Here is a 27766-nt window from a genome sequence, read left to right as displayed (position 1 = left end):
AGACAAAGGATTTAATTTAGAGGTATACTCAAATAATAATAATAAATACAACTTAGTCGAGAAAAATTAAACTTAAATTTTAACTCAAGGGTGCCCCCGATTCCGAGGGTCTTAATCGCAGCCTGCAGCACTGCCTGCCCAAAGGCTGTATCAGTATTCCTTCTAACGTCCACCTGGTAAAATTTAGTAAACGTGTGGACTGAAGACCCGGTTGCCGCCTTGCAAACTTGAGCCATAGAGATCTGATGGTGTGCTGCCCAGGAGGCGCCCATGGCCCTAGTAGAATGAGCCTTTACTGATAAAGGAGGCAACCTCTTCAAGCCGTAGGCCTGAGTGATTCACTGTTTTATCCACCTCGATGGTGGATTTTGCAGCTGCCTGCCCTCTCTTGGGCCCATCTGGACAAATGAACACCACATCTGTTTCTTGAATCTTCTCTATAGCTTTAAGATAGGCCTTCATGGCCCTGACAATATCCAAGGTATGCAGCAACCCTTCCTTTCTGGACGTAGGTTTAGGAAAGAAGGATGGTAGTATCAAATCCTGGTTTTAGACGAACACTGGATATAACCCTTGGTAGGAAGGAAGGATGAGGACGGAAAACACCCTGTCCTTATGCAGAATAAGATATGGCTCCTTACACGATAAGGCTGCCAATTTTGACACTTTTCTGGCGGAAACAATTGCGACCAGAATTACTAACTTCCTTGTCAGAAAAACCAAAGGAATCTCAGCCAACGGCTCAAAGGGTTATTTCTGCAGAGTTGACAGAACTAGACTCAAGTCCCACAGACAAAGTGGCTACTTAACCGGAGGAAAACAATACGTAAGACCTCCTGTATGAAGGTCTTAACCAGCGAGTGGGTGGCCAGCGGCCTCTGAAACCACACTGACAAAGCTGAAATCTGTCCTTTGATTGTGCTTTAATGCCAGGCCTTTATTCACTCCTAGCTGGAGAAAACTTAACACTCGATCAATGGTATACTTGCGGGAAAGCCATTTCTTGGACTCACACCAGCCTACGTAGGCCTTTCAGACCCTGTAATAAATTACCCTGGAGACCGGCCTTTGTAGCCCTGATCAGGGTAGAGATTACCTGCCTAGACAGCCCTCTACCCCTGAGAGTCAGGGATTCAACCGCCAGGCCGTCAATTTTAGACGCCGTAATGCAGGGTGGAGGATCGGGCCTTGCGAGAGTAGGTCTGGCCGTAGAGGAAGCGTCCAAGGGTCTCCCACTGCCATCTTTAGGATTAGTGAGTACCATGCCGGAGCTACCAGGATGACTGGTTTGTGCTCCACCCTGATCCTGCGTAACAGGCGGGGTAGTAACTGTAGCGGGGGAAAGGCATACAGAAGTTTGAACTGATGCCAGGGGCACACCAACGCATCGGTTCCGCAGGCCATCGGGTCCCTTGTCCGGGACATGAACCTATCTATTCTCTTGTTGAACCTTGATGCCATGACATCTACGTCTGGCACACCCCACTTCTGGCAGATTGTCCGAAAGACCTGGGGATGTAGAGACCATTCCCCCGGCGACAGAGTTTGGCGACTTAGGAAGTCTGCCTGCCGGTTGTCCACTCCGGGAATGAATATTGCCGATATGCAGGGTACATGAGCTTCTGCCCATAGAAAAATTAAGCTCACTTCTCTCTGAGCGGCGCGACTCCTGGTTCCCCCTTGGTGGTTTATATATGCCACAGCTGTGGCATTGTCTGATTGTATCCTCACCGGGGACCCCTGCAATTTGGATGTCCATGCCAGGAGGGCTAGCCGAGCCGCTCTGAGCTCCAGGATATTGATGGGCAGCTGCTTGTCCGCCTCTGCCCAAGTACCTTGGCGAGTGTACCCATCCAAGACCGCTCCCCAGCCTATCAGGCTGGCATCTGTGGTCACTATCTTCCAGGCTATGGGGGTGAAAGATTTTCCCTTTAGCAGATTCTGAGGGTTTAACCACCAACCCAGACTTTGCCGGACTCTTGATGATAGAGTTAAAGGACACTCCAAGGCCTGGGCCTTCTTGCTCCAAGCTGTGAGAATGGCTGCCTGTAGGACGCGAGTATGGCTCTGTGCGTAAGGTACCGTCTCGAAAGTGGCCACTAGCTTGCCTAGTAAACGCATACATAGGCGAACAGTTGGTTCTCTTTTGCTTAGAACCAATCGAATCAATTCCTTGATAGCTTTGACCTTTACCAGGGGCAAAAATACCTTCTGCTGGGCCGTGTCTAACCTCATGCCGAGATATTCCAACTGTTTTGAGGGTTGAAATGCTGACTTTTCTCGGTTTAGGACCCAACCGAACCTCTCCAGGTACTGAACCGTTAGGGCTACTGCTCGCTCCAAGCAAGGAGGCGAGTGATCTATGATTAAGAGGTCGTCCAAGTATGCTAGGACTGTGACCCCTTGGATTCTTAGATTGGCTAGAATTGGAGCTAGGACCTTCGTGAATACCCGGGGGGCCGTAGCCAGCCCGAAGGGGAGCGCCACAAATTGGAAGTGACGCTGAGCCACCGTGAAGCGTAAAAATCTTTGATGTGGCTGAAAGATCGGTATATGAAGGCAAGCGTCCTTTATGTCTATAGACGCCAGAAAGTCGTCCTTTCTGGAGCGCGGCGGCTGCTGACTGAACGGATTCCATCCGAAATGACTGGACCTTTAGGTAAACATTTAGACTCTTTAGGTCCAAAATTGGTCTGACATTGCCGTTGGGTTTTGGTATGACAAACAAATTGGAGTAGAAACCTAGCCCTTTCTCTTGGGCTGGTACCTCTACTATCACGCCCTGGCGAAGCAGACGATCCAATGCCGCTAGCAACAAGGCCTTTTTTGCTGGATCGTTCGGAACCCTTGATTCCTGGAAATGAGGTGGAGGAAACTTTTGAAACTCTAATCTGTAGCCTGTGGCCACAGATGACTGGACCCATTTGTCGGGGATGTTGGCTTCCCAAACCTCTGCAAAGAGACGAAGCCTTCCCCCAACTCGAGTGAGTGGGGGCGCCCCTTCATAAAGCAGACTTAGGGGCTGGCTTCGTAGGTTTGCGATACCACGGTTTCTTGCCCCCAGGGGCCTGTCCCTGCGACTTAATGTTAAAATTTGATCGCGCAGCAGGCCGTCGATACTGCCTGGGATTTAAGGGTCCCGGAACAGGAGAAAGCTGCCTTTTGAATGCAGGACCCCGGAATTTCCTCTTGACTGGTAAAAGGGTACTTTTGCCACTTGAAATAGTCTGAATGTATTTATCCAGATCCTCTCCGAAGAGACGCCCCCCCATGGAAGGGAAAACCTGCCAGGAGTTTTTTGCATGGGGGCTCGGCCGCCCAGTTTTTTAACCATAAGAGTCTCCTCATATGCACTAAAATTAGCGACAAACGAGACGCCTGCTGGATAGAATCCTTTATAGCATCTACCGCAAAGCATAGAGCTCTAGGAATATCAGATAACTCCTCTGCCTGCTGGGCAGGGATGTCTTTAAGCATCTGCTTTGTCTGGTCTTTCAAAGCTTGACAGACTCCGATAGCAGCCACAGCCGGCTGAACCACTGCTCCTGCCGTAGCAAAGGAAGCCTTCAAAAGTGTCTCTAACCGTTTATCGACCGGGTCTTTAAACATTTGTATGTTTTCCACTGGGCAAGTTAATGACTTATTTACACATGAGATGGCTGCGTCCACAGCTGGGAGCGCCCACTTCTTGGAAAACTTCTCTTCCATAGGGTAAATCACAGAAAATCTTTTAGGCGGCAGAAAAATTCTATCTGGCCGTACCCAATCTTGAAAAATCAATTCCTCCAATAGAGGATGGACCGGAAAAACTGCGTTGCTCAAAGGCGCTTTTAAAGAGCCCAAAGAGGAAACTGCCCTAGCCTGAGTTTCTGGTAGGGGCAAGTTAAACACCAAGCGGACCATGTCTGTCAAAGACTGAACCCACAGACTCTCTGCTTGGGAGGCTGAAAAAGGTTCGTCCACAGTAGACTCCTCAATCTCTGAACCTTCTAGGTTCCGGTCCAATAGATCCTCCTGAAATTCTACTTCCTCTGAAGAGAGAACTTCCGCATCTGAGGATACACATTTAGGTGAAGGGGATCTAGTCCGCTTCTTGCCTGGAATGGAATTAGTGATCATAGCTGCTAATCTTTTTTCTAGCCCTCCCAGGGAGGTGGCTAGCATGTCCTCCGTGACAAACACAGGGTTGGGTGGATCTGGGCTAGCCTCCGCACCAGACCCCCCTACTGGCTCAACCAAGGCAGCCACCACTGGGTTAACAGGTGGGGAAAGTACTGGCATAGCCTGACTCGTCTCCTCAGATTCCAAGGGGGAACCCTTTTGTTTTTTGACCCCTTTTGTACCTCTCGATCCTGAGCCTTGGTACAATACCGAGGTATCCCTGCTACACCAACTGACAGGCGCAGCCAGGAGATAATTTAGGGGTTTAGGGAACAGCAGTACTACTGATGTCCAAAAACCTGGTGGGGAGCCCAGTATGTGCCAGTATTTATTTTTATTTATCTTTTTTCTTTTTTTTTTTTCCAAAGAAAACCTTTCTCTTTTTTTTTTTTTTTTTGAAAGCACTACTGTTCACCCACACAAAAATTGCTAGTATCCACCTGCTGCATAGGGAATTTCTAGGCTAGACAAAAATAGCTAGTTCTGATTTCCAGAACTGCAATACTTCCCTGCGCCACTGGGTGTCACTGTGTAACAGCCACAGACGCTGCCGCTCTGTGTCCTCCTGGTCCGAGCTCAGCTCTTGAATGAGCTGCATAGCATGGAGGAGGAGAACGCCCCTTCCTCCTATGAGCGTGCAACCCCGCCCCCCCCCCCTCGCAACGGCGCAAAATTTTTTTTATAACTCGCGCGCGCCCGTTTACGGGGGGGGGGGGGGGGGCCAGGCAGGAGCCATGAGGATGCCGTGGGACCTCCTAGAGGAGAGCGTTTTGAGGCTTTCTGAAGCCCTTCCCAGCTGCCTGTGACACCCAGCCAGGTATGAACACTAGGTAGGTTCAAGACACTTCCTTAGTTCTGGCAAGGTATGGGTCCACAGCCCCCCTTTGCCAACCTAGCGCGCAGCCAGATGTATACAGCAACAGACCAGGGAGATCCAATATTTGGGGAGCACATTCACAGACCATCCTGTCCCTTAAATAGACATAGTGGCCCAACTGCCAATGCTAGAGCATACACAGGCTAACTCCCCCACAGAAATCCCCTGGAGAGCCTGCTGCGAACCAAGTCCCGCAGGCCCCCCTCTTACCTGCTCCATGCCGCAGGACATTGCACAGCAAGTGGTCCAATCTTCTCCCATCTCCGTGGGTAGCGTACTAGACCTTCAGGCCCTGGGGTCCTGGAAGGTACCCACTGTCCTGGGCCCATACAGCACCCTGGCAAACAGGTTTCTTTAGGCACTAAAAAGGCTCCAAGTCCTGGGCCCAGGGTCCAGCTCTCTAGAAGAGAAGAATTATAGGCAAAACACCCCCCGCTTGGGGGCCCGGGTACTGTCCACTTTAGCACTGAGGCCGTTGGACAGATCCGGTTAGCCTGCCTTGATCCCAAGGATGCGGAGGCAAAGCTATTCCATGACCAACACCTAAGACACTGGCGAAAAAACTGAGGTACTCCTCCTATGGGAGGGGGTTATATAGGGAGGGGCACTTCCTGTTTAAGATTGCCAGTGTCCATCACCTGAAGGTACTCCATATAACCCACATAGTAATGAATATGCCGCTCTGTGTCCCGTGATGTACGATAGAGAAAAGTACATTTAAAAGCAAAATGGAAGGATGAGGTAAGTGAAGGAGGACTGCACTAAGATAAAGGAAGCTATTTAGGAAAAAAAAAATTGCACCTTTACAACCCCTTTAAGATTCACAATCTTAAATACCCATGTTGTACTTGGTTATTTAAGTGCCCTCTTCACTAAAATGTAGCAGTTTTCATGTAGGTTTACAAGTGAACAAAATTTGAGAAAAGAAAACCATTTAATAATAAAAAAAAAAAAAAAAAAGGGTGATGATCCACAATTGTTATCAAAACATTTTTATAACGACATTATCGTAAAACAGAAGCCCATCTAGTCCAATCAATGTTGAGGGGCAGCCAAGGATGCACTGCAAAGACAATCTGGAGGTTTGAGCCGATGAGTTCTAAACACCACTGTTGGGCAAGATTCAGATTGGTCTCAGGCCGGATATTTTATTGAAGGTCTTCACAACGCTCCTTTACAAATTCCTCTGAACCTATAAAAAATGAACACCATTACAAATCTTGGATGCTTAAACAGTACTTAACATTGCTTCAGAAGTCAATCCCCTCAGACTGTTCCATCAGGAACAGGTTATCCATCTTCTCCAGCTGACTACACCTTTTCAGGCTCTGGTGGAGATCAGATGGTCGGACATGTGAAGGTTTTATCCTTGGGGATCATTCAGATACAAAGCTCTTGCCATCATCCTCCACAGCTCCTAGAGCTGGATGATTCTGGCCAAAATAAATCACTTTTTTTGCTTAGAAAAAATATAAATTCTCACAATTATGATGCAACATCTTTCCTATTATGCAAAAAAAAAAAAAAAAAAAATTGTGCCAACTTTACCGTTTACTTCATTAAAGTATTTCTCCAAAGAAATTGCATTTGAAAGACCGCCACACAAATAGTGTGGCGTTTTATCCTCTAGGCCGGGCCTCTGCTAAAAAAAAAAGAGGTTTGGGGTTTTAATTCTTTAGCAAAAAAAAATAATACAGTTTTGACTTGTAAGCAGCAAGTATCAGAACAAGGTTTAGTCTTTGTGGTTAAACTGACTTCATTTACAGACTGAAGTGCATTACTTTGATTTAAAAAGTACAATGTATCATAATGCTTATCTTCATCTCCAGCTATGGATGTGGTGATGAACTTGGCCTGTTTTTTTTTAAAGTTGTGAGCAGAGAAAACCCTGCACTGAATTAGGAAAATGTTAAGATGGTGTGGTGGGGGTAGAATTGCAATCGATTCTTTAATGATAGTGCAGCTCTAACAGCTCCGCACCAAAAAAAAGGAAAATTCAGTGCTTCATTTGAGGCACGAGCATGTTGCACATGGGCTACATAGCCTAGGTTGAATCTTTAACCACTTAAGGACCGCCGCCTGTACATATACGTCGGCAGAATGGCACGGCTGGGCAGATGGACGTACCGGCACGTCCTGTCCATCTACCCAGCAGCGGACGCGCGCCCGCGACCCAGTCCGAAGCTGCGGGACCCGATCGCTGCTGGGGTCCCCGGAACTGAAGAACGGGAAGAGCCGCGTGTAAACACGGCTTCCCCGTGCTTCACTGCGGCGGCTGCATCGATCGTGTAATCCCCTTTATAGGGAGACACAATAGATGACGTCACTCCTACAGCCACACCCCCCTACAGTTGTAAACACACTAGGTGAAACATAACCCCTTCAGCACCCCCTGTGGTTAACTCCTAAACTGCAACTGTCATTTCCACACTAAAGAATGCATTTTAAATGCATTTTTTGCTGTGAAAATGACAATGGTCCCAAAAATGTGTCAAAATTGTGCAAAGTGTCCGCCATAATGTCGCAGTCACGAAAAAAAAAACGCTGATCGCCGCCATTAGTAGTAAAAAAAAAAATGCAATAAAACTATCCCCTATTTTGTAAACGCTATAAATTTTGCGCAGACAAACCTATAAACGCTTATTGCGATTTTTACCGAAAATATGTAGAAGAATCGGCCTAAGCTGAGGAAAACATTTTTTTTATATATTTTTGGGGGATATTTATTATAGCAAAAAGTCAAAAATATTGATTTTTTTTCAAAATTGTCATTCTATTGTTTATAGCACAAAAAATAAAAACCGCAGAGGTGATCAAATACCACCAAAAGAAAGCTCTATTTGTGGGAAAAAAAGGACGCTAATTTTGTTTGGGAGCCACGTCGCACGACCGCACAATTGTCAGTTAAATCTACGCAGTCCTGAATCGCAAAAAAGGGGCCTGGTCCTTTACCTGCATTTTGGTCCGGGGCTTAAGTGGTAAAAAGAGTTGTAAAGGCAGAAGGTTTTTTTAATATTAATGCATTTAGCTAAAAAGCCTTGTGTGTAGGAGCCTCCCCAGCACTTAATATTCAAGTGAGCTTATCTGTTCATGAGACCCTTGGCCATCTGGGACATTGGATTGGCTGAGACAGCAGCACCATTGGCTCCCACTGTTAAAGTGAGTTAGCCAATCGAGAGGCAGGGCTGAACAGCAGCTCCATGTCTGAATGGACACATGGTGCAGTTGCGCTGCAGCTCCCCAACAAGCTGCTTGCTGTGGGGGCACTCAACAGGAGGGAGGGGCCAGGAGCAGCGAAAAAGGTACCCGAGCAGGTCAGGTCCCGAGCCTTAAGGCTCAGTTTACATATGCAAATTGGATGTTTTGAATCCCATGTGAAACAGACTTGTTTGCAATGGAGCTGGCGGTTCACATGTCCAGGACATTTTTAAAAATACTGCGAGGTTGGGTTCAGGTGTGACCTAAATTAAAAACCATGCACCTGAACCAGTGAACAAAGCTTGACTCCTTTTTAAATAAGTGACTGCAACTGCAATTTTAAAGTGTTAAAGTAGGTTCACCCATGCCATTTACTGTTACTGGTAGGGATCTCCCAAGTGGATTCATACACTGGATTCATTCATGACTGCATGTCAACGTAATCTTAGTTTTCAAGTCTTACCTTAAAGTGATTGTAAAGGTAAAAGTTCTCACCTTAATGCATTAAGGTAAAAAAACATCCGAGGAATAGCGGCCCCCATTTACTTACTTGGCCCTTCGAAAGTCCCGCGCCGTGAACGCAGGCTTCTCGGGTCATTCATTGGTTGATTGGAAGCAGGGTAGCCATTAGCTCGCGCTGCTCATATCCATTAATGCGGCGCAACGGGGGACAGGGCCGAGTGATGGAGTGAGCGGCTATGGCCGCCAGCTGTATCACAGGCAAAACGAGCTGCAAAGTGGAAGTACATTCTTTTATTTTTATTACCTTTACATACCCTTTAAACCAATTTTCCTCCAGGTAAAAGCTGAAAAACAAAGTGAAATATGTAAAAACATGTCTTTAGCTGTAGAGTCAGACTGGTTTTAGTAAAGGGGATCTCTTCAGTATAGCGACGATCCATGTCACAGCCAACACAAGGTCAGCTTCAGGTATAGTGGATTATTCATCATTGTGTCCCCCATAAGTTTCTCTGTGTTATGAACTGTTGGGAGCATGTTAACCTATGTTTGCCATATTCACATATTTAAGGTGCATAGCTTCTTACATGTGTCATGTCTTCTTCAGTTCTGGTTATCACCATGTATTACCGATCAGATACCTGTTAAAAAAGATTCAGCAGGTCAGACACTGCAACATCAAGCAACCAAGAACACAAAGCCAAATTTTTAAAACGGTCAGTTATATTAAGGTCTCATCAGAATTTCAGACGAACGAGATTCCAAGAGATAAATCATCATCAGTTTTAAGAAAGTTCACACACTAGCTTATCTACACTGTCATGAGCAAAGCCTTCATACAAATACCGGCTATACAATTGGGCCAATGCACCTCCACCAGTTTATATACTTTTATACAAGCATTTAGCTGATCCCCTTACCCGAGGGAGTTGGACCCAAAGCTACACAAGAACACCAACTAGAGGATTGTAGGCAACGCTGAAGCCCCATTGCACAAATAGGTTGCATTGATCACCGGGAAGCAGTGGTAGCATCTACCAAGTAAATTACAGCGGCTCTACAAAGTTACAAAAATTGTTCAGATGTGCAGTCAAGTATTGCAATGTCTACTTCTCAGGTTACCTAGTTTTTACACTCAATGCTAGCATGTTCTAGTCACCTGAAGTTCCCCATTTTACTATCACTTCACCTCATCTTGAAGGAAATTACTGGTAGATCTGCAAATCCATCTAAGCCCCTGCAAGCAAAAAAGTAAAAATTTTAGTTTAACCGTTTATAAAAACACATAAAACCCACATCTTTACAGTAGCTACGGCTCAGGAGTTCAAAGTTCCATTATTTTTTTTAAGTGAGCTAGTAGGACTCATCACTGCAGTGACCCCCAACTCCACCGGACCCCCCAAACATAGAATTGTACTTACCCCACAGGATGGAGCAGTTTCATTTTCTGTGAAGATAAAGATCTTTAGGACAGGGAAAGGATTTCAGAGGACCTCTTTGAATAGACAAACTCAGAATATATTTCTCAGTCACAATATACCACTCAGTCACTTAATATCAGACTGGGGCGGTAAGATGTAATCACAAAATTCTAAACATGCAATATTTGAACCTGGAGCAAGGTTACTCACTTACCTGTACATAAAACCCAGTCGGTGTCGCCATTCAGAGTGCCAGGTATACCTACAGGGAAATTTTGACTGTCAGAATCTCCCAGCAAGTGTACATATGTAAAGCAGTTTAGAGCATAAATTTCAGAGCACATCCCTTAATGTGGACAATCAGAACAAACCACTCAGTCACCAAACATCAGACTGGGGCGGTATAAAGTCATCATAAAGTCAATTACAAGTCAAGTCACATTTCTGATAAAATTATTTCAATTAGGTGTGTAGCTTCAAGGATAAGCCAACTCCATAAGCTTTCAGCAATTTTTTGAAAATATGAGCAACTCAAAAATGCAGCTTTAGGATCAAAGTAGCAATGAAGTAAAAAGCGGCATTTACCCGTCTTATACCATCAAGGTCTTCTCTAGGCCACAGAGATCTGTAACAAATGCATAGTCAAGTTAAATGCGTCCCGCCAAGTTTGTTATACCTTGGTACATCTGGTCTGATTAAGGCCTGATCAAGGCCTATCTGCCATGAGACTTGTGTCGTCCATATACTTAGGTTAAAGCGTTGTAATAGCAGCAACAAGTTGTCATTTTAACCTACACTCCATCAGAACTCCACCATGCTAGGAATATTCTTCAGAATATTTCAGACGAACGAGACTATCAAGTCATCATTTGGAGCAAGACTGAACATACAAGCCTAGGGCAAGGTTTGGCAAGTTTCCATACATGTCAAATAGAATTTGTAGCACTGAACCAAGTATAATGGCCAAAGCTGAAGTATACATATTTAAAAACACCAATGGGGCAAAAGTAGGAGCTTCTGACAAGCATATTAACTGGACATCTATAAATAAAATAAATTGCAAGGGCCAGTTTGCTGGTCTGTCATTCAGATTTACATGGTCCTAGTAAAGAGCCTGTTACCGCTTAAAGCGGATCTCCACTCTAAAGTGGAGTCCCGCTGATCGGAACCCTCCCCCCCTCCGGTGTCACATTTGACACCTTTCAGGGGGGAGGGGGGTGCAGATACCTGTCTACAGACAGGTATCTGCACCCACTTCCGGCCCTACGATACGGGCAAAGGACGGGTTTTTTCCTTCCTTCCCGTCCGTCCCCCGTTGTATGCTGGGAACACTCGGCTCCCAGCACACAGCGGGAGCTGCGCCGTAGGGAACCGGGCAGTGAAGCCGGAGCGCTTCACTTCCTGGTTCCCTCACCGAGGATGGAGGGGGGAGCAGCAGGGTGACGAGCGATCGGCTCGTCATCTGCTGCGATCGGCGCTGGACTCCAGGACAGGTAAGTGTCCTTATATTAAAAGTCAGCAGCTGCAGTATTTGTAGCTGCTGGCTTTTAATATATTTTTCCCGTGGCACATCCGCTTTAAGACCCCCCTAGAAATGTTGGAAAAGTCAAACTCTTGACCAAAACAATTTCATGGCAGAAAGCTCCTGTTGGTGAACTGACCCCTAATCTGGTTTTGTGAACAAAAACTCACATTACAGGTTATGGTTTTGAGTTTAGTTATAATTTAAAGCAATTGTAAAGCCTGAATTTCCCTTCATTACATGTTTTATTTATCTTATCTGGTAGTGTTTAGGTTTTGTGCTGCCCTAGGCCTGACTAAACTGAGGAAAGTGGGATTATAGCGCTACTAATTTAATTAAGTATCCACATAACAATAGTTTTATTTAATAAAATATCATGAATTATAAAAATCACATGACAAACAAAATATGTAAAAACATGTGTTTTGTTACAAACATTGATTTTTTCGGGGTTGCTGAAAGTCCAAACTTGAGATATGCTGACGGGTCAAGTGAGATGTTATTTCCCAATATATTTCCCCTAACAGCTTTGAAATTTGGATTAGGGCTCTACGCTTTTTATGTGGAGTCCTGGTTTGATTCCCAATTTTTGGCAGAATTGAGGTGGTTCCTATCTGGGGCGACAGGTCAGCTCTTGTCCTTATCTATATGATAAAATATATGTCATGTGTTGATGTTTATATATGTGTATGTTTGGTTTATATTTTGTTGTTTTCTATTCTGATAGAGCTGGCTGTCTACTCTCTGGTCACTGTGTAACCCCTGATGAAGCCTTTTTGGCTAAATATATTGGGAAATAACATCTCACTTGACCGTCAGCATATCTCAAGTTGGGACTTTCAGCAACCCCGAAAAAATCAATAGGTTTGTAACAAAACACATGTTTTTAAATATTTAGTTTTTCATCTGATTTTTAGAATTCATGATATTTTATTAAATTATTAAAACTATTTTTATGTGGATACTTTATTAATTTAGCACCGCTATAATCCCACTTTCTATATATTACCTTATTGGGATGAGGTGCGTTTTTTGTTTTTGTGTTTGAAACTACCTGGATCCGTTCCACCCTTTGACCCCTAATTTAAATATGATTCACCCCTTCCTGTTAAGGCCACACCTCTTTCTGTTTTCAAATGGGGACACTAGTTTCTGAGGGACTGGGGGGGGGGGGCAATGGATTGCCTTATTTTGCATAGATTCTCTCACTTCCTGTTTGGCTATGGGTAAGGAAGGCAACTCTCTGCAAAGGGACAGGGATCGTAAAAAGTAAACCGACAGGGGCTCTAACACTCCCTTACTCTATCCCAAAAAAAAGTGTTGCCTATAAAATTCTACTTTAAAGGGGTTGCAATGGAAAAAAAAAATCATAATAAGCATCCTTTACCTGCAGACATTCCTCTTTTCACTTCCTCATTGTTCGTTTTTGCTCAGAAGTTGCTCGATTTCTTCTCTGTTCACTTCCTGCTTGTCTGATTGTAACTCACCACCGTGACGGGAGGCTTTACTGTGGTGGTCAGTGACGTGCTCACCCCCTCCTGGGGACTACATCTGTGCGGCAGGACGCTCTCTACGTGTTAGAGACTTCAAGGTGGTGTGAATTACTGGGCGTGCAGCAATGCATACTGGGAAATGCAGTTCTTACATGAACAAGCGCTGCAAACCAGGAAGTGAATGAGAGAACAGAAACTAGAATGCCGGAGGTGATATAGATGAAGGAATTTAATAGGTATTTACTATTTTTTAACAGAATCATTACACTATTCTGTCTGTCTACCTTGCAGACTTTAATTTTAGGCAAAACATTTTTTTTCCTTTACAACTCCTTTAAGCACACATTTCAGGTAATTTTATGAAGAGGACTAAGAAGATATAATCATGCCAATGGTGCAGCAGAAAACATAGCACAGGGAGGAAGGTTTGTGGTCCATGATGATAGGACAGTCCACCCCATAAGACTGGCGCTAAACTAACAGTGTAGCAAAAGACGGCGGGGACTCTTTCCATGCTGCCCCAGGCCTGGGCCTTGTTGGCCTAGGCCAGGATACAGCATTGACCTGATCTGTGTAATATTAATACAGAGCAGCTTCAATCCTTTTCACAGGTCCTCTCCAAGCACACATGGCTCCTCCCTACACAAGGAAGCCACTCCCCTAAAACACAACACTACCTTGACACCCTGGTCACACTGATCAAGACATTGAAATCATGCTACAAAAAAGTGAGGTAGCAATATTTCAAAGTAGCAATGCAGTGTTACTTCAGGGGCAACTTGAATGACATCTAAGATTTCATGCAGATTTCTATGCAAGTCACACCTGAACTAGCTTATAGTGCAGGAACTACTTTCAAAATCAATGAGATGCCAACGCACCCATTTGACTGCTTCGAATGCAGACAATAGGGTGCGACTTGCTATGCGATTTTAAACTGCCAAATTGCCTTGTGACCAGGGGCTTAGAACCACTTTATAGATGCAGAGGATACAATCCTATGTAACAGTGTGACACAAATCAGTAACTAATGTAGCACTCATTACTCAATCACCACATTACACTCTATGTTACAGCGCTTTTCATATACACCATCCCTTGACCTCAATGTAACCCAGTAATCTAATCAAAGGGTGTGAGTGGGTGGCATGTACCTAGTAAACCAACTGGTATCGGAACTTGGAATTAAAAAAAAGGTGCCTAGAATATCAGATGTGAAGCGCTAAAAAAGTACACCGACCCATTTTACTGGTCAACACTAGATTTTAGGTTCAGCTCTACTTCATAGTGACTGCAGGACTTGCCGTTCATTTCTACAAGCAAATGTTGCCCTCTCAAAAAGCCTCATCGAGTCATGACACCTACCCACATGATGTAGTCTTCATCTTCACCATACATCAAAATGAAGAGAAACCCTGAGGAGAGAGAAACTAGTTTAGTGTTGAAATTAAAAAACAGAAGCCGGCCTTTCTAGTCTTTATCATCTCAGAACAAAAGGTTACATTCACTGACAAGTCAGATATATGCTTGTCTATATAGATCATCACGGATGACCACCACATTGTACCCTACATTCAAGTCTTTACTGCTCACCTGTAATGCTGTGGGGAGCCATCTTCAGATCGTAGCAACCCTAATAAAAAATAAAAGTAAGTTACCACATCGTAATCTGGTACACATCAGCAGAAAGCTGCTCAGACATGAAATTTATGTCCTGATAGCACTGCTAGTCTATAGCAGTACAGGGATTAAAGTAGAACTATAAGCAACAACTAATTTTAGAGAGTGTAAGGGTTGTAAGGTTTTTTGCCTTTCCCCTGACAGGTCGTAGGTCTGTGCGTGTAATGTCCCTGCTCTGTGACAAGCAATCGCAGATGCCTGGAGGACACCGCGGGCGCCGGGCATTAGCATTGTCGCACCCCCTAGATGTCATATGCCTGCTTAAGATGATAGACCCCTTCTGCGGACGTCATTTGACTATGGGCGGGTAGGGAAGAGGTTAAGCGAGCTCATCTGTCCACGAGTCCCTTGGCCATCTGGGACTTTTGATTGGCCGAGACAGCAGTAGCACCATTGGCTCCCAATGTTGTCAGTCAGCCAATCAGGAGAGATGCAGGGCCAAACGGCAGCTCCATAGCAAGCTGACAGGGAGAGGCCAGAAGCAGCGAAGAGGGACCTGTGAAGAACAGGTCCCAAGCCTTAAAGATCCCTTTAAGTCCGTTTCTGAAAATACTGTGAGATTGAGCTTGGGTCAGATGTAAAAAAATGCTCCTCAACCAGTGAACCTAGCTGGACTCCTTTTAATCACTTTGCATCCAGGCCAATTGACACTTCGCTCCTACATGTAAAAATCATATTTTTTTTGCTAGAAAATTACATAGAACCCCCAAACATATATGTTTTTTTAGCTGAGACCCTAGAGAATACAATGGCGGTCATTGCAACTTTATCTTGCACGGTATTTGCGCAGCAATTTTTCAAACGCTTAAAGCTAGCCAAATTTTTTTGCAAATTGTGAATGAAGTTAAGCCGTGTAAATAGATACCCAAAATGTCTCACTTCAAAATTGCACACTCATGGAATGGCACCAAACTTCAGTACTTAAAAATCCCCATAGGCAGCGCTTTAAAATTTTACTGGTTACATGTTCGAGTTACAGAAGAGGTAGGGCTAGAATAACTGTTCTCACTCCAACGTTGGCAGCTACCTCACGTGGTTTGAACACCGTTTTATATGTGGGCGGGACTTGTGTATGCATCCGCTTCTGCGTGCGAGCGCACTAGGACAGGGACGAGAGAGTGGGTAACCGCTCAAAGAGAACCAGGTAATCTGATTCCTGTGGTCCGAGCCAAGGGTGCAGGCAGTGCAATCAAAATGCAGGTTAGGATGAAGGAAAAAAGGTGGGACAGCCGCACTCCAAAAAAACTCCTCCTTTAATTAAAAATCACAAAATACATGCCACAGCAAAAAACAGCACAACAAAAGAAAAGCTGACGTTTCGCACTATGCCTTAGTGCTTCTTCATAGCTAGCTATGAAGAAGCACTAAGGCATAGTGCGAAACGTCAGCTTTTCTTTTGTTGTGCTGTTTTTTGCTGTGCCATGTATTTTGTGATTTGGAAGAAGCACTAAGGCATAGTGCGAAACGTCAGCTTTTCTTTTGTTGTGCTGTTTTTTGCTGTGGCATGTATTTTGTGATTTTTAATTAAAGGAGGAGTTTTTTTGGAGTGCGGCTGTCCCACCTTTTTTCCTTCATCCTAACTAGGACAGGGACATTTAAAAAAAAAAAAATAAGACCCCACATCTTACCACTAGGCTGGGAAACAAAAAAAATGATCACAGCTTCCCAGCCGAGGTGGCGCCGTTTTTTTGAATGCAGAGGCCGGGCGTGACATCTTAACGTTGTGCCCTGCCACTGACAGAGACTCGGCAACCATCTGGTCCGCTGAAAATCTATGATCAGCATCCGCCAGATGCGTTCTCCGGCTCACCGATCGCAACGGTGAGTCGGTGCCGCCCGAAAGAACGATCAAGCAGCGCAACAGACGCTATGATCATTCTTATGGTGTAGGGAATCGCAGGCTGAAAATGCCAATACCTGAATGATGCCTGCAGCGGCAGGCATCATTCAGATATACCCCCACAAAGTCAAAGTTTCATACGACGGCCTGGGAGCACCAAGTGGTTAAAAAGTGACTGCAGTTGGCATGTGTGAACCTACTTTAACACTTGTAAACAGTTGCTGGTAGGGATCTCCCAAGTGGATTCACACATTTGCACATGGTGCAATCAGGCAAAATGACTGTGTGTAAATGTAATCTAATTTGTTTTCAAGTCAAACCTAAACCAATTTTCCTCCAGTTGAAAGCTTAGACTTTTTTGTAAAAACGTTTTTGGGATCTCTTCAGTATAGCGACGATCCTTGTCACAGCCAACACAAGGCCAGCTAGCTCAGGGTATAGTGGATTATTCATTATTGTGTCCCCCACAAGTTTCTTGTGTTATGAATAAACTGTTGGGAGCATGTTAACCTATTTTTGCCCTATTCACATATTTAACCACTTAAGCCCCAGACCAAAATGCAGTTAAAGGATCAGGCCCCTTTTTGCAAATCGGCACTGCGTCGCTTTAACTGACAATTACGCGGACGTGGCTCTCCAAACAAAATTGGCGTCCTTTTCCCACAAATAGAGCTTTCTTTTGGTGGTATTTGATCACCTCTGCGGTTTTTATTTTTTGCGCTATAAACAAAAAGAGCGACAATTTTGAAAAAAATTCAATGTTTTTTTACTTTTTGCTATAATAAATATCCCCCCCCCCAAAAAAAAAAAAATCGCAATAAGCGTTTATCGGTTGGTTTGCGCAAAATTTATAGCCTTTACAAAATAGATATTGCATTTTATTTTTTTTACTACTAATGGCGGCGATCAGCGATTTTTTTCGTGACTGCGACATTATAGCGGACACTTTGGACAATTTTGACACATTTTTGGGACCATTGTAATTTTCACAGCGAAAAATACATTTAAAATGCATTGTTTATTGTGGAAATGACAGTTGCCGTGTCGGAGTTAACCACGGGGGCGCTGAAGGGATTATGTGTGACCTAATATGTGTTTACAACTGTAGGGGGGTGTGGCTGTAGGTGTGATGTCATCGATTGTGTCCCCCTATAAAAAGGGATCACACGATCGATGACGCCGCCACAGTGAACGGGGAAGCTGTCTTTACATACAGCTCTCCCCGTTCTTCAGCGGCGATCGGGGCGCAAACAAAATCACAAACAAAATCACAAACAACCCCCCCCCCCCCCCCGACGTCACTCACCCGTGATTGGACAGACGGACAGAGATATAGATAGATAGATAGATAGATAGAGATAGGATATATAGATATAGAATAGATAGCTAGCTATAGATATAGAATAGATAGATAGAAATAGATAGATAGATAATAAATAGATAGATAGATATAGAATAGATAGATATAGATAGATAGAGATATGATAGATCGATAGATAGAGATATGATAGATCGATAGATCGATAGACCGATAGATAGATCGATCGATAGATAGATAGACCGATAGATCGATAGATAGATCGATAGATCGATAGATATAGAATAGATATATTAAGATAATAGATAGAGATATAATAGATAGATAGATAGATAGAGATAGAGAGATATAATAGATAGATATATAGAGAGATAGAATAGATGATATATAGAGAGATAGAATAGATGATATAGAATAGATAGCTAGCTATAGATATATAATCGATAGATAGATAAAGATAATCGATAGATAGAGATATAATAGATAGAATAGATAGATATAGAATAGATAGCTAGCTATAGATATAGAATAGATAGATAGATAGCTAGCTATAGATATAGAATAGATAGATAGATAGCTATAGATATATAATCGATAGATAGATAGATAGATAGATAGACATATAATCAATAGATAGATAGACAGATAGATAGATAGCTATAGATATATAATCAATAGATAGATAGATAGATAGCTATAGATATATAATCAATAGATAGATAGATGGATATAGAATAGATAGATATATAGACAGATAGATATAGAATAGATAGATATAGAATAGATAGATATATAGACAGATAGATAGATAGAGATAGATAGATAGAATAGATAGCTATAGATATATAATCGATAGATAGATAGATAGATAGAGAGATAGATAGAATAGATAGATAGAGATATAATAGAGAAAGAGATAGATATATAGATAGATAGATTTAGGAGAGAGAGAGAGAGAGAGAGAGAGAGAGAGAGAATACAGACCTATACACACAGGATGAGCTGCATGACTCTAGGAGGTTGCAGAGCTGGGAGCCCTCGTGTTACACATACTGGAGATGTGTAATAACACTAGCAGCCCCATCCAGATTACTGTCCCCAGGAAATGTGCTAAAAGCTTCTCAGCCCTTCACTGTACTCCCCCTCCTTCTACCTCCCAGATCCACTACACACAGTAGTAGAGTCACTGAGAAAACCGGAAGTGATTGGCTGGTCCGATAAAAGCACCGCCCTAAGTCCTATGGACCAGCCAATCACTAACCACCAACAGGACACATCCAGCACAGAGTGGTTGTGCGAGCGCGGAGCTTTGCGCTCCGTGGGCAGTATAAAAAGCCAGCTGATAGATTTGCTTGCCCAATCTCACGATTTCGATGACATCATGCTTCCCACAGCACCTCGGTGGCCGGCGCTCCCCCCCCCCCCCCCCCCACACACACACACTTAAAGGGACATGTTATAAAAAAAAAAAATGTAATTTTTTTTTTCATTTTTTTTGTTTTTGTTGATGAGTAGCTTTGGGGGGCGGCGCCCCTGCGCCCACTATGGACGGGCCGCCACTGGTCATCAGAATTCAGACGAACGAGATTCCAAGAGATAAATCATTTTTTATTCTAAAAGAAAGTTTATACACTAGTAGTTTATCTACACTGTCATGAGCAAAGCCTTCATACAACCACCGGATATGCAACTGTGGCAATAAACCTCAACAAGTTTATGCACTTTTATACAAGCATTTAGCTGATCCCCTTACCTGAGGCAGTTGACCCACTGCTACACAAGAACATTAACTAGAGGATTGTAGGCAACGCTGAAGCCCCATTCCATAAATGGGTTGTATTGATCACTGGGAAGCAGCGGTAGCATCTACTAAGTAAATTACAGCAGCTCTACAAAGTTGCACAATTGTTCAGATGTGCAGTCAAGTATTGCAATGTCTACTTCTCAGGTTACCTAGTTTTACACTCAATACCAACATGTTATAGTCACCTGAAGTTCACCTTTTTACTATCACTTCCATTAATTTCCTTCAACGGGAGATCTGCAAATCCATTTTCTGAGCCCTGCAAGCAAAAAAAAATTTTTTTTTCAGATTAACCTTCTATAAAAACACACAAAACCCACATCTTTACAGTAGCTACTGCTCAGGAGTTCGAAGCGTTTCATTATTTTTCAAAGTGAGCTAGTTGACTCATCACTGCAGTGACCCCCAACTCCACCTGACCCTCCCTCCCCCAAAACATAGAATTGTACTTACCCCACAGGATGGAGCAGTTTCATTTTCTGTGAAGAGAAAGACATCTTTAGGACAGGGAAAGGATTTCAGAGGACCTCTTTAAATAGACAAACTCAGAATATATTTCTCAGTCACAATATACCACTCAGTCACAGAATATCAGACTGGGGCGGTAAAATGTCATCACAAAATTCTAAACATGCAATATTTGTACCGGGAGCAAGGTTACTCAACTTACCTGTATATAAAAACCCAGTCGGTGTCGCCATTCAGAGTGCCAGGGATACCTACAGGGAAATTTTGACTGTCAGAATCTCCCAGCAAGTGTACATATGTAAAGCAGTTTATATCCTAAATTTCAGAGCACATCCCTTAATGTGGACAATCAGAACAAACCACTCAGTCACCAAACATCAGACTGGGGCGGTATAAAGTCATCATAAAGTCAATTATGCCCAGTATCACATTTCTGCTAAAATTATTTGTTAATTAGCTGCGTAGCTTCTAGGATAAGCCAACTCTATAAGCTTTCAGCAATTTGTGGACATATGAGCAACTCAAAAATGCAGCTTTAGGATCAAAGTAGCAATGAGGTAAAAAGCGGCATTTACCCGTCTCATACCATCAAGGTCTTCTCTAGGCCACAGAGATCTGTAACACAAATGCATAGTCAAGTTAAATGCGTCCCGCCAAGCTTGCTATACCTTGGTACATCTGGTCTGATCAAGGCTTTGGTGACTATCTGCCACGAGACGCGTGTTGTCCATATACTTGGGTTAAAGCTTTGTAATGGCAGCAACAAGTTAGCATTTTAACCTACACTCCATCAGAACTCCACCATGCTAGGAATATTCTTCAAAATATTTCAGACGAACGAGACTGTCAAGTCATCATTTGGAGCAAGACTGAACATACAAGCCTAGAGCAAGGTTTGGCATTTTTTCCATACACATCAAATAGGATTTGTAGTACTGAACCAAGTATAATGGCCAAAGCTGAAGTATAAATATTCAAAACACCAATAGGGGCAAAAGTAGGAGCTTCTGCCCAGCATATTAACTGGACATCTATAAATTAAATAAATGGGCAGTTTGCTGGTCTGTCATTCAGATTTACATGGTCCTAATCAAGAGCCTGTTACCACTTTAGACCCCCTAGAAATATTGGTAAAGTCTAGCGTTCTCCACCAAAACAATTTCATGGCAGGAATCTTTTGTTGGTGAACCGACCCCTAGTCTGGTTTTGTGAACAAAAGCTCACATTACGGTTTTGCCATAGTGAAATTTAGTTATAATTTAAATTGTAAAGCCTGAATGTTCCTTCATTACATGTTTTATTTATCTGATCCAGTAGTGTATTTAGGTTTTGTGCTGCCCTAGCCCTGACTAAACACGTGCACCCCCCAATTTGAATATTACCCACCCCTTCCTGTTAAGGCCACACCCCTTTCTGGTTTCAAATGGGGACACTAGTTCTGAGGGCCTGGGGGCAATTGATTCCCTTATTTTGCATAGATTTCCTCACTTCCTTTTTTGGCTATGGGGACTCTTTCCGTGCTGTCCCAAGCCTGGGCCTTGTTGGCCTAGGCCAGGATACAGCATTGATCTGATCTGTGTAATGTTATCAATACAGAGCGGCTCCAATCCTCTTCACAGGTCAGCTGCTAAATTAAATAAAGGGGCAGTTTGCTGGTCTGTCATTCAGATTTACATGGTCCTAGTCAAGAGCCTGTTACCGCTTTAGACCCCCTAGAAATATTAGTAAAGTCTAGCGTTCTCCACCAAAACAATTTCATGGCAGAAATCTTTTGTTGGTGAACTGACCCCTAGTCTGGTTTTGTGAACAAAAGCTCACATTACGGTTTTGCCATAGTGAAGTTTAGTTATAATTTAAATTGTAAAGCCTGAATTTTCCTTCATTACAGGTTTTATTTATCTGATCCAATAGTGTATTTAGGTTTTGAATATTACCCACCCCTTCCTGTTAAGGCCACACCCCTTTCTGGTTTCAAATGGGGACACTAGTTCTGAGGGCCTGGGAGCAATGGATTCCCTTATTTTGCATAGATTTCCTCACTTGCTTTTTTGGGGACACTTTCCGTGCTGTCCCAAGCCTGGGCCTTGTTGGCCTAGGCCAGGATACAGCTTTGATCTGATCTGTGTAATGTTATTAATACAGAGCGGCTCCAATCCTCTTCATAGGTCCCCTGCTGGCACACCTGGCTCCTCCCTACACAGGACGCCACTCCCCAAGGCCCCATTAACACCTGAGCATTTTGTAGCTTGAAGCCTCAAAACGCCTGAGGGGAAAAAAAAAAAAAAAAACTATGCAAATAGTTGACATTAGATCCTCTAGGGTCTTTGCTAAAAAAAAAAAAAAAAAAAAAGTTTGGGGTTTTAATTCTTTAGCCCCCAAAAAAAAAAAAAAGTTTTAACTTGTAAGCAACAAGTATTAGAAAAAGGTATTCAAGTGGTTAAACTGACTTTCATTTACAGACATAATGTTTCCCTTTATCTCCAGCTATGGATATGGTGATAAACTTGGCCTATATGTTCACAGGTGTCAGCAAAGAACTCTGCACTGAATTAGGAAAATGTCTCAAGATTGTGGTGGGGTAGAATTAGTTGATTCAATTGTGCAGCTCCAACAGCTCCCCACCCAAAAAAATAAAAATAAATTCAGTGTTCATGGGCTACATAGCCTAGGTTAAATCTTTAAATGAGCTGTAAAGGAAGTTTTTTTTTTTTTTATCTTGATGCATGAGGATAAAAGGCCTCCTGTGTGTAGGAGCCTCCCCAGCACTTATTTAAGCAAGCTTATCTGTCCACAAGTCCCTTGGCCATCTGAGATTGTGGATTGGCTGACCGTAGCAGCACCATTGGCTCCCACTGTTAAAGTGCGTTAAGCCAATCAGGAGAGAAGTGGGGCTGAACAGCTAAAATTTCTAAATGGACACAACTGCATCATAACAAGCTGCTTGCTGTGGGGGCACGCAACAGGATGGAAGGGCCAGGAGCCATGAAGAGTGACCTGAGAAGATCAGGACCCCAGCCATAAACATCACTTTAAGGCTCAGTTCACATATGTAAACCGGATGAGTTTTGAATCCCATGTGAAACAGACCTGTTTGCAATGGAGCTGGTAGTTCACATATGTCCAGGACAGCTGCAGTCCATTTTTGAAAATACTGCAAGATTGGGACTGGTTAAGGTGTGAATAAAAGTAAAAACATGCACCTGAACCAGTGAACAAAGCTGAACTGGACTCCATTTAAGTGACTGCAACTGCAGTTGCAAGTGTTAAACTGAGCTCACACTTGCCAAACTATTGTTACTATTGTTACATTTGCACATGATGCAATTAGGCAGAACCGTGTAAATGTAATTTAGTTTTCAAGTCTTACCTTAAAACAATTTTCCTCTAGTTGAAAGCTGAAAAACAAAAAGTGAAATATGTAAAGACACACGTCGTTACAAAAACCAGTCTGACTCTACAGCTAAAGGGGATCTTCAGTATAGCGACGATCCTTGTCACAGCCAACACAAGGCCAGCTCAGGGTATAGTGGATTATTCATCATTGTGTTCCCCACAAGCATTAGGAATAAACTATTGTGAGCATGTTAACTTATTTTTACCCTATTCACATATTTAAGTTGCATAGCTTACATGTGTCATGTCTTCAGTTCTGGCCATCCCCATGTAGCACCGACCATTGATACCTGTTAAAAGATTCAGCAGGTCAAACATCTGCAACATCAAGCAACCAAGAACACAAAGCCACATTTTTAAAACTGTCAGTTATAAGGTCTCATCAGAATTCAGACGAACGAGATTCCAAGAGATAAATCATCAGTTTTAGGAAAGTTCACACACTAGCTTATCTACACTGTCATGAGCAAAGCCTTCATACAACTACCGGCTATACAATTGTGCCAATTACCACCAGTTTATACACTTTAATAAAAGCATTTAGCTGATCCCCTTACCTGAGGCAGTTGGACCCACTGCTACACAAGAACATTAACTAGAGGATTGTAGGCAACGCTGAAGCCCCATTCCATAAATGGGTTGCATTGATCACTGGGAAGCAGTGGTAGCATGTATTAAGTAAATTACAGCGGCTCTACAAAGTTGCAGATTAATTGTTCAGATGTGCAGTCAAGTATTGCAATGTCTACTTCTCAGGTTACCTAGTTTTACACTCAATTGAATTTTTTTTTACCATCACTTCACCTACCATTCATTTCCTTCAAGATGAGATCTGCAAATAAATTTTCTGAGACCCTGCAAAAAAAAAACAAAAAAACAACCCACATCTTTACAGTAGCTACTGCTCAGGAGTTCGAAGCGTTTCATTATTTTTCAAAGTGAGCTAGTTGACTCATCACTGCAGTGATCCAACTCCACCTGGACCCCCAAACAGAATTTTACTTACCCCACAGGATGGAGCAGTTTAAATTTTCTGTAAAGAGAAAAATCTTTAGGACAGGGAAAGGATTTCAGAGGACCTCTTTAAATAGAAAAACTCAGAATATATTTCTCAGTCACAGAATATACCACTCAGTCACAGAATATCAGACTGGGGCGGTGAGATGTCATCACAAAATTCTAAACATGAAATATTTGAACCTGGAGCAAGGTTACTCAACTTACCTGTACATAAAACCCAGTTGGTGTCGCCATTCAGAGTGCCAGGTATACCTACAGGGAAATTTGACTGTCAGAAACTCCCAGCAAGTGTACATATGTAAAGCAGTTTATATCCTAAATTTCAGAGCACATCCCTTGATGTGGACAAACAGAACAAACCACTCAGTCACCAAACATCAGACTGGGGCGGTATAAAGTCATCATAAAGTTAATTATGCTCAGTATTAGACATGTGCACACTGAAATATTTTGTTTCGTAATTTTGTTTTCGTCCGAAAAAAAAATTTATTTAGTTACTCCCGAAATTCGTTTTTATTTATTTAGTTTTACGTTAAAAAAAATGCATTCGTCCGAAAATCCAAATTAAAGTCGAATCTGTCATTGAAGGCTTATGGTGTCTGTCGAATGTTGAAAAAAAAAAAACAAAAAAAAATAGATTTTAAATCTTCATGCCTCTCTACGTCGAATCTTCATGCCTCTCTACGTCGAATCTTCATGCCTCTCTACGTCGAATCTTCATGCCTCTCTACGTCGAATCTTCATGCCTCTCTACGTCGAATCTTCATGCCTCTCTACGTCGAATCTTCATGCCTCTCTACGTCGAATCTTCATGCCTCTCTACGTCGAATCTTCATGCCTCTCTACGTCGAATCTTCATGCCTCTCTACGTCGAATCTTCATGCCTCTCTACGTCGAATCTTCATGCCTCTCTACGTCGAATCTTCATGCCTCTCTACGTCGAATCTTCATGCCTCTCTACGTCGAATCTTCATGCCTCTCTACGTCGAATCTTCATGCCTCTCTACGTCGAATCTTCATGCCTCTCTACGTCGAATCTTCATGCCTCTCTACGTCGAATCTTCATGCCTCTCTACGTCGAATCTTCATGCCTCTCTACGTCGAATCTTCATGCCTCTCTACGTCGAATCTTCATGCCTCTCTACGTCGAATCTTCATGCCTCTCTATGTCGAATCTTTATGTCTCTCTAATCTAAAAAAAAAAAACACGACTCATGTCTCTCATTGTCGAATCTTCATGTCGAATCTTCATGTCGAATCTTTTCTCTCTATGTAGAATAATATTGGACTAATAGAGTTAAGGTTAGGCACATTCGACAGCAACGAAAATAAAGCATTTGTTTATGTCGGATCGTTTGGTTTTCGTTTTCTGTGCTTTCGTTATCGTTTGTTAAAACGATAACGAAAATACCTGAAATTCGGACGAAAATGCATTTGGACGAAAACTAATGCACATGTCTACTCAGTATCACATTTCTGCTAAAGTCATTTCAGTTCATTAGCTGTGTAGCTTCAAGGATGAGCCAACTCCATAAGCTTTCAACAATTTTTTGAAAATATTAGCAACTCAAAAATGCAGCTTTAGGATCGAAGTAGCAATGAGGTAAAATACGGGATTTACCCGTCTCATACCATCAAGGTCTTCTCTAGGCCACAGAGATCTGTAACAAAAATGCATAGTTAAGTTAAATGTGCACAGCCAAGCTTACTATACCTTGGTACATATGGTCCGATTAGGGCTTTGGTGACTATCTGCCATGAGACGTGTCATCCATATACTTGGGTTAAAGCTTTCAGACCAGAAGCATAAAAACATGCAGCAGACTGTGCCTACGTCGATTTATCCCACTGAAATCTTGCCTTCATGTGTTCCGTGTGTAACCTGTGAACATAGATCCATTAGCTTTGAAATAGCAGCAACAAGTTAGCATTTTAACCTACACTCCATCAGAACTCCACCATGCTAGGAATATTCTTCAGAATATTTCAGACGAACAAGACTTTCATGTCATTTGGAGCAAGACTGAACATACAAGCCTAGAGAAAGGTTTCCATACATGTCAAATAGAATTTGTAGTACTGAACCAAGTGTAACGGCCAGAGCTGAAGTATACATATTTAAACACCAATAGGGGCAAAAGTAGTAGCTTCTGACAAGCATATTAACTGGACACTCATTGTGACGTCACCCGCGGCCATCAAGCCGTTTGCTATCCATGCTGTATGCCTATAACGCTGTTATCGGCACCGATCGTGGTGCCTTTCTTGTGAGTTTGATATCTATTTACTTTTATTAAATTATAGTCCAAACGGAGAGCACTATGCCTTGTATTTTGTTTATTACATGACCTGGGATTACCTGGCACGCTTTATCTTTGGCATCTGAATGTTCCTGGAGTATCTGTCATCCATAAGAAAAGCGCATATGACCCTCCATAATCAAAGGGTCCACTTGATTAGGTGAGAGACCATTTCGTGTGGTGGTGGATTGGTTTCAAGCACTTGTGATCTCACCCTTATTGCCACCTGTCTCTCATCATTTGAGCACTCACTGGGAGGTGTGCTACATTTTATTTGGACTTTATATACATATATTTCATCATTTAGCGCTGCACCATCTGCATTTATTTACAAGCAAATATTGCCCTCTCAAAAAGCCTTGAGTCATGACACCTACTCGTATGATTTAGTCTTCGTTTTCACCATACATCAAAATGAAGAGGCACCCTGAGGAGAGAGAAAGTAGTTTAGTGTTGAAATTAAAAACAGAAGGCGGCCTTTCTAGTCTTTATCATCTCAGAACAAAAGGTTACATTCACTGGCAAGTCAGATATATGCTTGTCTATATAGATCATCACTGATGACCACCACATTGTACCCTACATTCAAGTCTTTACTGCTCACCTATATTGCTGTGGGGAGCCATCTTCAGATCGTAGTAACCCTAAAGAATGCAAAAAAGTATATATGTTAACTACTACATCTTAATCTGGTACACATCAGCAAAATAAAAACAAGAAAATATTACCTCGCTAAAATATTCAACAATATATGTGAGCTGCAACAAAAATTGTGATACACACAAAAATACACAAGAAAAAATAAATAAGTT

At 42.8% G+C, this 27766-nt stretch overlaps 1 long non-coding RNA gene, 10 other non-coding genes and 1 pseudogene across 11 annotated transcripts; all 12 read right to left on the bottom strand.

Annotated features, from left to right (window-relative positions):
* Window positions 1–6014: 6014 nt before the first annotated feature.
* Window positions 6015–11225, bottom strand: LOC120917572. Its single transcript, XR_005744213.1, has 7 exons — window positions 10702–11225; window positions 10331–10378; window positions 10117–10142; window positions 9855–9932; window positions 9283–9336; window positions 9003–9042; window positions 6015–6230 (listed from the first exon to the last, which is right to left on the bottom strand). It is a non-coding gene; the product is annotated as an uncharacterized LOC120917572 (long non-coding RNA).
* LOC120918116 lies at window positions 6300–6413 on the bottom strand. Its single transcript, XR_005744325.1, has one exon. It is a non-coding gene; the product is annotated as a small nucleolar RNA SNORD22 (small nucleolar RNA).
* LOC120918069 lies at window positions 9408–9479 on the bottom strand (annotated as a pseudogene).
* On the bottom strand, window positions 10219–10286 carry LOC120918107. Its single transcript, XR_005744316.1, has one exon. It is a non-coding gene; the product is annotated as a small nucleolar RNA SNORD31 (small nucleolar RNA).
* On the bottom strand, window positions 10471–10539 carry LOC120918092. The gene has a single exon (XR_005744302.1). It is a non-coding gene; the product is annotated as a small nucleolar RNA SNORD31 (small nucleolar RNA).
* An 8883-nt stretch (window positions 11226–20108) lies between the features above and the next one.
* LOC120918065 lies at window positions 20109–20172 on the bottom strand. Its single transcript, XR_005744278.1, has one exon. It is a non-coding gene; the product is annotated as a small nucleolar RNA SNORD29 (small nucleolar RNA).
* Window positions 20173–20330: 158 nt separating this feature from the next.
* On the bottom strand, window positions 20331–20398 carry LOC120918095. The gene has a single exon (XR_005744305.1). It is a non-coding gene; the product is annotated as a small nucleolar RNA SNORD31 (small nucleolar RNA).
* Window positions 20399–20584: 186 nt separating this feature from the next.
* LOC120918091 lies at window positions 20585–20653 on the bottom strand. The gene has a single exon (XR_005744301.1). It is a non-coding gene; the product is annotated as a small nucleolar RNA SNORD31 (small nucleolar RNA).
* A 3341-nt stretch (window positions 20654–23994) lies between these two features.
* On the bottom strand, window positions 23995–24062 carry LOC120918068. Its single transcript, XR_005744281.1, has one exon. It is a non-coding gene; the product is annotated as a small nucleolar RNA SNORD30 (small nucleolar RNA).
* Window positions 24063–24534: 472 nt separating this feature from the next.
* Window positions 24535–24598, bottom strand: LOC120918064. The gene has a single exon (XR_005744277.1). It is a non-coding gene; the product is annotated as a small nucleolar RNA SNORD29 (small nucleolar RNA).
* A 147-nt stretch (window positions 24599–24745) lies between these two features.
* Window positions 24746–24814, bottom strand: LOC120918100. The gene has a single exon (XR_005744310.1). It is a non-coding gene; the product is annotated as a small nucleolar RNA SNORD31 (small nucleolar RNA).
* Window positions 24815–24997: 183 nt separating this feature from the next.
* LOC120918097 lies at window positions 24998–25066 on the bottom strand. The gene has a single exon (XR_005744307.1). It is a non-coding gene; the product is annotated as a small nucleolar RNA SNORD31 (small nucleolar RNA).
* Between the last annotated feature and the right edge of the window lie 2700 nt (window positions 25067–27766).

This window comes from Rana temporaria, chromosome 11, assembly GCF_905171775.1.
Source record: "Rana temporaria chromosome 11, aRanTem1.1, whole genome shotgun sequence".
In the NCBI taxonomy this organism is placed as follows: Eukaryota; Metazoa; Chordata; class Amphibia; order Anura; family Ranidae; genus Rana; species Rana temporaria.
Note: the sequence above shows the minus strand (reverse complement) of the source record. Positions and strands in the feature narration are given on the sequence as shown.